Here is an 11,267-nt window from a genome sequence, read left to right as displayed (position 1 = left end):
GAAGTAATGGAAGTGCAGCATAGTTTTGTTATAATGGATATGTAAACGTGATATTTATTCACTGCAATAGACTGCTGTGAACCATATTCCAGCAGTAACCTTTTAAATCCATCACTTGGCTGCACATAAGTGTGGCCTAAAAGGGGCTTGTAAGGAATTTGGGTTTTTTTCTGGAGGATTTTTTTAATAATTGCAAAGAAAGGCAAATGTTTTCCATCTTTTGCCTTAGTGTGTGGACTGGGAAATGTCAGGGGGGAAAAAAAAAAAAAAAAAATCTGCTGAGATTTGTGTTTTTGAATTTTGGGTGTGTTGTGTTAAAGGATGTTTCTCCGTCTCCTGAACCAGCAACAGAGTCTTTGAGCAACTGTAAATGCTTTTCCAACTGTCACTTAACTTTGTGTTAATTTTGGCTACAAGGGAAAAATGGAAACACACTAAAAGGACTAAATATAACTCACCAAGGTGTCTATTTATAGCAGCTCAACTTGTTTGTTTCTCTTCGGACAGAGACCACACAGAAGCGTATAAACAAACACATCTGAGAGATACACAATAGACAGGGGAGACGGGAGGAGGTTTCCGAGCGTGGGCACACGGGAGCACGGCGCAGGGAACGCTGGAGCTGCAGCGGGACCAGGCTGGCTGTTACCATTACTGCCGTGGTAGAAATCTCTCCGACGCTTTAACAAGGGTTATTTAATCACCTGCCGAAATGCAGTTGTTCTGTCTGGACTCCCACAGGCCATGTGAAACACTCCGTATGAGGGGAAAAGATAGCTGTAAAGGATTTTGTGTTGCATTTCCATAGCAATTCTAAACCAAAGCAAATCCAAACCGATCTTAAGCAGGTGCCACTGACCACCACGCGTTAAATTTTGATGCTGTCATCCTCACCTGGTGGTTATGATCTCAGAAGACGGGCTGGTCATCCTAGTTTCATTGGGATTTGGTTTCAGGTTGTGGCCAGCCATGGTGATCAGGGCCATTAGCAGTTAACCCAGGGCAGCTGCCCCCGGCTGCCCCCAGGTGTGTTCTATATCGTTAACACAAGTTCGCTACAAAAGGGAGGGCTTGGGGGAGAGTGGGAGCTGGTTTTGCTCTCCTCTCTTCTGGCCTCTCTCTTCCTCATTCCTAACAATTGCTGTTCCTGGACAACCTGCTGCAGCCTGTAGCTAAGTATAATTTTGTGTGTTTTGTGTTAGCATTTATATTGGCTTCTTTATTTTATTAAATCTGTTTAATTTTAATCTATGAGTCTCCCTCTTTTTCCCAATTTCCTTCCTCAGTTGGGAAAGGGATATTGGGTGAGAGAAAAGCTGCTATTGTTTAGCCCCGGGTGTGGGCTAACGAAGACGCTGGTGTTCGTGTAGGTGTGCTCGGGGAGAGGTGGGTGTGTGGTGCCCGCGGCTGCAGCCTGGCTCCATCCTGCACGGAGTGCAGCAGGAACGGCTCGTTGGCTGGTGCCAGGTTCATCCGGTCTCAGTTCCTTCTGTTTGCCATCACAGTTTAACATTAACTGATCTCAGCAAGTTCCTTCTCCTCCAGCCCGCTGAAGGAGCGAGCGCAGCTGGGACGCCGCGTGGCCCCTTCCCACGGCAGCGTTGCCTCTGCTGCCCCTTCCCACGGCAGCGTTGCCTCTGCTGCACAGGGACCTCCATTTCTTACCAACACCTCTGCTTCCCCGAGCCCCCAGCACGCTCTGGGGGGGTCCCTCTCTCCTCTTTTTGCTTCCCTTCCGACCACACTGTAAAAATACCATTTTGCACATCCTGGCCAGGTGCAGAGGGCTCTGCAGAGGCTGGAGGGCGGGGGGGGCGCAGCGCAGACCCTGCAGGTTTGCAGCAAGTTGGAAACACTGCATGTGGCCGGAGCCCGTGTCCCCAGGGCCCCGTGGCCACCCCGGGGGCAGCTGCCGCGGCTCTGCCCTGCCCGGGGGCAGCCGCAAGCGTGTGTGGGTGCCGGTGCCGGCCCCGTGGGGCTTCCCCCCTGCACCTCCTGCTCTCAGCTGCTCTCGTCGTATTTTTGGCCGAGAGGAGGAACTTGTGGCTGATCTGTGGTTAGAGCAGTTGACGTTTCTATGTATCACTAAATCATAATTGCTTGGTCGGAAGTGATTTAACATTAAAAATTAAACGCCCGTGTCGGTTACACCGGTGGACAGCACCTCTGTGCGCGGCTGGCGGTCACCTCCGCGAAGGCGCGGGAGGGTCCGGACCCGGGCGATGCACGGAGAAGCCTGGCGGTGTTGAACTGTGTTTTGTTCCAATGCTTGTTGGTGGACAAGGTCCTAATGGCTTTTGTTTGCTCTCCCCTGCCAAACCTGTGGGGTGTGAATACTGATGCCTTTCGCTGAAGCACAGGGGGTTCGGCTGCTCTCCAGGTTCTGGTGCGCGGGTGCCGTGGTCAGGGAGAGCTGCCCCGAGCGAAGGCTGAGCGGGGCCATGGGGACCGTGTGTGCCCACGGTGACTGGCTGGAGGGGAAAGGGCTCGGGCAGGGGCTGCGAGGGGCATCGGGGCAGCTCTGCAGCAGCTCCCTGTGACCCGCTGGGTTCACGCGCAGCGTTTGAGCCTCAGCCCGTCGCTCTCGGGGCTGCTTTGCCTTCGCCACTGTTGGGTGTCGCCACCCCTCTGGATTTTTACTGGGGAAAAGCTCCTTAAGGAAAAGGCTACAAAGTAACGTGTTTGATTAACTTATTTGCAATGTTCGTGACATTTTGAAAGGCATTTCCTTTTAAACCAGTCCTGACGTGTTCTGTTTTGCAGATGTAACTCCCCCCTCCTCTCTTCCCCGGGGGGCAGAAGACCCCCAGCTCCACCCGCCCCTGGGTCGTGCGGCCGCGGCACCAGCGTGTTGCTGCAGCTGCAGAGCCCCCAGCCCGCTGCCTTTGCTGGCCGGGCACCTTCCCCCCCAGAAAGAGAAACGCCTGGATGTCAGCGGTGACCGGGCTGTGTTGTTCTTGATTCGTTTCCTGCCAGTGTCAGAATCCCTGTGATGTGAAATACTCTGTTACCCTCAACGTGCTCTAAAGCTTTAGTGGGGCAACATGTTAAAAGCAACAAAATTTGTATTTTGTGTGGCTCATACACACAATTTAAACTTCAGTCTTGGTCCCCTGGTTCCCGCAGTGAGCATCTCCCTCCACGCACCCTGCGGCGAAGGGCTGGGGGGTTACAGCTGGGCAGGGGCTTGGGAGGGGGTCGGAGCACAGGACACACCAACGTGTCCGCTGAGCCTTCCCCTCACACCTGGTAACTTGCTGGCCTCCTCAGAAAGGATCTGCAGCCAACGTTTGCTAACTGCTTGTGCTTTAAAATAAATACAAATCTACCTGAGGAGGCGAAAGAAAAGCCCAAGCCCTGTCTGCGGCCCCTTGGGTACAGCGGCACGCGGTGGTGGGTCGCTCCCAGGGGCTTTTGTAGCATGTGTTCATTTGGTCACGGAATTTCATCCTTTCTTTGAAAAAATTTGATTCCTGAAACTTTATAGCAGTGAATTGTCTTTAATTTGAAACCCTTGGTAGCAGAATCAATATTTACAATACATTTTTTTTTGCAGTTTATGTATCCTGGTTTTGTAAAAAGTATTATTTCTGTGGCTCCATGTGAGGTAGGAATGAGCATGACCTATTTCATGGGTTTCCAGCAACTGAAAGAAGTAAGATTTAAAGGTAAGCATTAGACAATTTCCTCATAGGGCTGCTGGAACAGTCATATGTGACAGACACTTTGAGTGTCCCAGGATTCGGTATATTTCATACAAATAAACAAGCATTATCTATGTTTTGTGAATTTCCATCAGCATTAACATTCTTTTCTGAAAGAGTAGAGTTACCTTTCAGAATTTTTTTAGGAGAAACTGGTAAAATGTATTTGCTGATACAGAATTATGAAAATAAGTTATATCAAAGCTAATATGTACCCCTCAGTGAAGTTACTCACCATTTTTCTTACTTGTCTTAACGTGTTTTTAGCCAAGTTACATCTACAAGTATGGCATCTGTCATTAGTTTTTCGTTGTAACTTTTCCTCTCTGGGTGTGTTTGTGTCAGAAGTCAGAGCAGGCAGAAGCCAGGCTGTTCTAATTTTGAGACTTCATCATAAACTTTTAGCACAATAGAAAGAAATATAAATAGTATTCAGTCAATTAGAGTGTCTTCTTATCTCAAAAGCATTTATATTGCAACCAGGAAATACTATCTCACTGCACATAAGAAATCTCTAATTGCTAGAAAACATTAAAAAACCCTTTCAGATGTAGGTTTTGGGAACAAGTATCTCGTGGGGACAGACTCCAGCGTTTCCAAATAGTCAGAGCTGACAAGATGAAATACGGGCTGTAATTCTGCATTTCTGCTGGATAAGGAAAAATAGCTGAGTGTTTGTTCTGCAGCCTTCAAATTCAAAGCAAGTCTTATCTGTAGCGCCTTTTGCTCCATTATGCAGTATTTGTGTTGGGCAATTAGCTGAAGCAGACGTTTATTTTCACTTTCCATTAATTTGCAGATAATGGTGTCTCCCAAAGTTAACATTAGCTTTAGCACATGATGATGCATTGCGGAAGTTCAAGCCACCCTGTCCCTTTTCACAGTGCTCCTACGGCGTCCTGGGGTCGTCTTTGCTTGTGGAGAGTCCAGCGAGTAAAGGACCGTCCCCGTCTCAGCTGCGCAGAAGCAAACGGCGATCAGACACGTCTGGGTGTTTGATGGTTTCCAAGTGCCAGTGGCCAAGCGGACAAACGGCCCCAGCTCAACCAAGTTGTTATTTTTCTCAGTTGAAAGAGGAGCCGGTATTCCAGCAGCTGACGAAGCTTCTCCGGACATGCCGAGGGGTCCAGCCCTGCTCGGGGCAGGACCAGCTTCGAAGCGGGACCAGGTTGTCCGGCGCCGTGTCCCACAGCCTCCCAGCAGGTACCGGGACGTCCACCAAGATGCGCCACTTGGTTACGGGTGACTCACGTGGCGGGGGGGAAGAACCTACAGATTTGGTGGTTGGGATCAAATGATCTATGGAGAGCCCGTGGATAATCTTATGGCGTATCTTTATATCCAAGACTTGAACAAGAAATTCCAGGTATTTGTTGAATTTGAGCTTTGCAGTGGGTCTCCAATCCCAGTTAAAATCTTGATACACTAATTTAACAAATTTCCTGATTTGAAAAGCTGGTTTTTAGCACCCTCTAGAACAGTACCTGGTGCTGGTGCTTCTTTTGCAACAGGCTCTCTGCCTCCCTTCTTTCTTACGGCCACAGAAATGCAGTCCAGGGTGACTTAAGGGAACGTGATTATAAGGAATTCTGACAGACCCAGTAGTCGCCAGCTAAACCGTATCATAAAAAGAACCGAGCTACACCAACCAGCAAAGTCCCTGGAAAAGCCTGGAAGCAAAATGGCTATAATTAAAACCTGAAAGCAACGACTTCATAAAGAAGTAAACAAAGAAGCTGGCTCTTTGTAAATGATGATCTAAAAAGAATTCTGGGTTGTGAGACCTCATTTCAAATGTATTCATTAAATAATATTTGAATCGTTTAGCAGTTTGAACTCTACTGCACTGCTAATATCTTCAGGGGCATTTTTTTTTCCCAGTAACAAAGAAGTCTTTGTTCCTGCTCTGTGCTTGGGTATGGGTTGGAAACCCGATAGCCTGACACGGCTGCGAGCGGGGTACAATGCGAGTGTCTGCGACCCGGATTAAACCGGGCCCTTTGTACGGATGCTGAGGGGCCACGGGAGCCGGGACCAGCCACGGTTATGGACGGCGGGAGGTTTTTAACCCTTTGTGCCTGTGGCGGGGAGCTGGGGGGTTTGCTGGGGAGGGGGCAGCCGGGGCTGCCCGTGGTCAGTGCGCCGGAGCCATCCCTGTTGGGAAGCGAGGGACCCCTGATGTGGGGTGGAGGAAACCCAGCCCCGTGTGAGGGCCCGGATGGAGCTGGGGTGTGCGGGCAGCTCCCCGCAGCACCGTATCCCCTCTGCTCCGCTCGAGCCCTGCCCAGGCTGCGGGGTGTGCCGTGCCGTGCCACCCGACCCAGCGGTGCCATGCCGTGCCACCCGAGCGAGCGCTCGCTGCCTTTGGGTCGGCTCTTCACCAGTTTGTGTGGGCGGAGGTGCTTTTTTGTTTGTTAAAATGGGATAAATCAGGACTATGAGCCAAGGTTTGCCAATGGCTCAGAAACGTGAGTCGTTCTGTAAAATCTTGTCAGGTAACACGGTAAATGGTAAATACAGGAGTGTGTTTGTTTGCCTGGTGGGTTTGGATTCTGGGCACCACGTGCTCAAGCGTTCCTCTCGCCCGCAGGACGTGCAGCTTGCTCTTCAGCCGGGGCCGGGGTGTTGGGACCCCGACGCAGGAAGCACCAGGACCGAGAGCGTGACCAAAGACCCCGAGGGCTGGCGGGGGGTGTACTGGCAGCGTTCAGCGGGCGTCAGACGATGGTGAAAAGTGGGGGATGCTCAGACACGTGGCCCTGTTGGGAGGTTGTCCAGGAGAAGCCAACCTGGTCCGTGCTGGGTGAGTTCCTGCGAAATAGCGACATCTAAACCCGCATCCAGCAGCCCCGCTGCTCCCCCAGCGCAGTCCCACGCTGCCCGGGGCAGGAAGATGCTGCCCTGCAAGTGATGGAAGGGAAGGACTTACAAACGCAGCGTGTAAAATGCCACGGGATTTGAGGGTGTGAAAAGGAAGCACTAAGGCGAACGCTCCCGTGAAGCTAACGCTTAGCGAAAATTAAGTCATCAGGACTTTACAAAAAGCCTCTGGTTCTCTCCTTTCACAGGAATTCAATTTATAAGATGATGAAAAATGAATTAACTTTAGTGGTTTGCTGGCGTCGCCCACGGTGAGCTGGACTTCCCAGATGCTTGAAGATCATTCCTGCTCCACCAAGCCTACATAAATTCCCACCTGGTTTGAGTTTAAGAAAACAACAGAACAAAGTCAATCATAGAAACTCCATCATAAAGTACCGAGGAGAGTTAAATACTGATTATCCGTATAGAGAGGTACTATTTTTTATTTGTGTTTCACTGAGTTATTTTAGGAAATATAAAACTTTTACTGTTCCTGCAGCCAAACTAATTCTTTTGTGCTGCATATATGATCTAATTTCTTTTCTCTTCCCCCCCTCCAATCAAATGTGTAACCCTACAGTGTGTGTTTTAGAGATGGGAATTTGAAGGGGAAAAAAGCCCAAGAGGTAGAACTGTATCATAGATGGGAAAATTTGCTTTAGCATTTCCTAATGTTTTACTAAACTAAATACAAATCTCAATGTTGTATTATTTTAGCAATATCTTGGTTTTTAGTGATCTAAATTAGAAAAATTTAAATGTGTTCAACATCTACACCTAAGTGCCCCATATGCTGTAAAGGTTTTCACCTAACTGACATAAATGAGACCCAATATACTTAATTGATGCAAAACAAGCTGTTCGTAGCACTGGAAAAACATACCAATGTTGTGAAAATATCATGATCCATACTGAGGTACCTGAAAAACCAAACAGGAAAAATGTACAGCTTAAGGTTGCAGAGATGTAAAGAAACTAAACCAGCCACCCAACCTTGCAGAAGAAACAAACAGGAAAACCCTTGTGAAGGGCTGAGTCCTGAAATCGCTGCCGCTCTCTGCGGGAAACAACTGGAACAGTTTTAGTCCCTTAACTCTTATTATTCAGTTATGCATTTTTTAAAATAGAAAGCAGTCAAATGTCTGACGGAATTTGGTTCAAACTTTCCAGAAAACAACACTGTTGGCAAAACTAAGCATGAAATATTAACATCAGCAAGGCGAACTTTTCAGAAACTGAATGCAAATCAGCTTTTACAGATGAAGTTGTCTTTAATCTCAATTACAAAGTAGTTCAAGTAGGGAAGGACAAGAAGCCACAGAGGAGGTTGGATCCTCAGACATCTTTACGTGCCACCCTTCAGTGTGACCCTCGGTGCCCCCCGGCTCGGGAGGCCAGCGGTGTGGTTGACACCCTTCCCGATAATGTCAGCCACCAGACTTAGAGACCTGTCCTTCAAAATATTCAAATTCCTTTCTTTGACTGTCCCTGCTAGGAGCAGAAATCACTGCCAAGAAAAACCTCCCATCTTTTTTGCAAGGTAACTGCTGGGAGCCGGTGCTCTAAAGACAGGACCCATCACTTCGGCTGGTACGCGACGTGTAGCGGCAACCAAATGCCTTTTTGTATTGTTCCAGATGGCTGCGCTACCAAACGCTGTGGAGGTTATTTAGTTGCTAAAATTTGTCTACCTGAAGCCTGACATATTAATGAAATGGCGTCTTTATGGAGCTGGGGGTATAAACACCACAGAAAAGAAAGATGTGGTTCTGCTCGATGGACGGCTTTAAAAGGCTCCTTGCTAATGGCTAGCTGGGCTAAAGGTTTTCTAGCATATGGGCTTGTTTTGTACAGTTTATATGGTGGTTTCTTCGTTAGATTCTCAGTGGTAATGAGCCCACACAGTTGATTGCTGCAGGGAGGAAAAAATCATTCTGAATAGGTTTGCTGAATAATTATGAACTGAGCTGAACTCTCACATTTGCTTACTAATTGTATGGTTCGTGATGTTTTATGTATGATGCATTCATTTGGTTAAAAAGGAATTTTTTTTTTTTGCTGAGCAGCAACTTTTCTCAGTGCAAGTTAAACTGGCACAGTGGAAAGAGCTGAATTCAAGCCTGATGAATTGATGTTGTTTGAATTATTTTTTTTTTTTTTTAAACATCAGCCCCACCATTTGGTTTTCAGAGCTTGCAATATGAAACCCAAAATTGTGCTATTGTCTTGAGATTCGAAATAAATGAATCCCCTCAACTTCGGATTTGGCAGGAGCAATTACTATTGTTAATTTAGAAAATAATCCCCTGCAGCTACAACTATTTAAATAATGCCTTTCCCTGCTTCCCCCAAGATGACCAAAACCCGAAGATTGAAAGTAAAAATATGCTTTGTAAAATATACTTTCCACTCCTCGGTACAATTCGAGAGGCTTCCTTCTACTTGCCTGGGCGACTGGGACCCTCTGTGACCAAGGTGCCCCTGCTGGTGCTGTGAGGAGCAGGAGGTGGGTGGCAGGTTGGCAGCCCCAGGGCGCGTTTAGCCCAGAGCAGGGTCCCAGCTGAAGCAGGGCTGAGCCGCCTTCCGGCATTCAACAACTAGTGAACGTTTGCCCCACAAGCCTGTTGGACACTGCAGCTCACACAGGACCTCGCCATCTCCATCAACTCACTTTTTTTACTGTCAAAACATTTAGGCTGATGCTATTTCCATATTTGCCATCGGCTGGTTACACACTGCTCCCGAGCCGCAGCCGGATCCGAGCAGAGCTGCCGGCGAGTCACCGTGCTGAAACTTCCAGTCTTAAAATTTGCTCCTGGATGATGGTGACGCCCGGGGCAGCGGTGGCGGAGCAGACAAGCCCCCTGGCGCAGCAGTCCGGGCAAGGAGCGAGCGGTGAGCAGAGCCCAGCAGCAAACCTTGCCACAGCCCTGGCAGGGACACCTGCGGCTCCCGCGGGCGGGCACGGACCAGAAAGGAGGGGAGAGGAGGACTAACGCTTGCCCAGGAGCGTTGGAGATGGTCAGCCCAGGGACCAAGGGAGCCTCTGTTCTGCTAATAGTATTCTCCTTCACAGCATCATTCTCCTCTTCCAGAGAGACCGCACTTGCTCCACTTGAGGAACAAACAGATTCCGAATCTTCCAGGAAAGGCAAGGTAAATCTTCTTAATCAGTAAAAAATCTGTCTTTTCTGAAGCATTTGTTCTCTTCTGTGCAAGCCAGTGTTGCAGGGGTCTGTGAAAGGCACGACTCCCTGCTTTGGAAAAAAAGCTGCAATTTCAGAGAGGCCTGAGGTCCCTTTACAGCAGCAAAAGCAGTTCTTCACAGCAGAAAACTAGCCGCCTTACCAGAGCAAGTAACTTTCTTCCACACCACTCGTGATACAACTTCGATCGTATCCGCAGTGCCGAGAGAACAGAACGTTTCCTGGGAGAAGCAGCTGTATATAAACACGACAATAAAGCCATGATAAAAAGGGTGAACTACAAACGAAACTCGCCATGATTACAACAGTAAGTAATTATCTCCAGTAATACTCCTGACAGATATATTGTCCAACTGGCATGTGGCATCTTACATGGAAAGTGTCTTTTTATGCCACCCTAGAGCAGGCGCACCGACAAGAGAGGGATTCCAGCTGAGGTGATAGCGGTGTTACTTCTCCGAGGTGGGCGCTTCACTCGCCGATCTGTCCCAGTGAGGGCTGGTCGTGGTCCTTGCCCACGTTAAAGACTTACCAGCCAGAGAGCCTCAGCCCCGTGGTGCGATTCTGTACTGGCAGGACTGGCGTTAAAACGCCAATATTGTTTTGGTTTACAATGCTCTTACTTGTTCCGTTGCACTTACTGGTTTGATTGGCACTCTTAAAATTAATCCAGCTTTTCTACTTTTTTTTTTTTTAAATCCAGTTTTTAAATTGGATGCTGCTTTGTCCAGAAAATACTGGATAATAAGTGAATGCCAGTTTACACGATGAATCATTACCATTTCAAGGCAATAACACGTTAAAGTGAAGAGCCGAGTGCCTGCCACATCTGCACGCAGGGACGAGCCGGGGTGGCAGCTCTCTGTGCAGTCCCTTCATGCCCCTGCAGGCTTGTCCTTGGCAGCAACGACCCGGCGCTCAGCAGACCTGTTTGGAAAACACCTCCTTGGGAGCCAAAGCCAAAGCATGTCAGTGCTGCTCCTGTGAGGTACAAACATCAAAAAATTCCATTGTGTGACCGAGAACTCACTCCCACGCTAACGCTAATAGACGAGTCTTTTCAACGAATGCATCCTCCTCTTCCCGCATCCAGGAAACCCTGTGACACCTGCCGTGAGGTTTGTGTCCCACACACACCTGCCTTGCTGCCTGCAGAGCCCGCACGCAGGGGCCAGCGTGGGGCACGGGTACACCCCGATTCTGCGCTGCGAGCAGCCCCTCTCCCTGAGCAGGGGGAGGCACGAGGCACCGCAGATACAGGCCGGGCACGCTTCCCAGAGCATGGGGCACCAAGGGGGCTCGTGTGTTCCAGGAACCGGTTTCTCTGCTGCAACGCGGCCTGGCTCCCACGGAAGTCAACAGAAGTTGTCTGAGTGTGGGAAGAGCGGTTCTGGGGCAGCTGGGACAGGCTAGGGGTGGGCACGCCATCAGGGTTCCCCTCTCCAGTGGCTCTGGAGTGAGCGGGGCTGAGCCCCGACGCCAGAGCAGGGACCCC

Source organism: Nyctibius grandis, chromosome 14, assembly GCF_013368605.1.
Source record: "Nyctibius grandis isolate bNycGra1 chromosome 14, bNycGra1.pri, whole genome shotgun sequence".
Lineage (NCBI taxonomy): Eukaryota > Metazoa > Chordata > Aves > Nyctibiiformes > Nyctibiidae > Nyctibius > Nyctibius grandis.
This window is presented reverse-complemented; position numbering follows the sequence as displayed.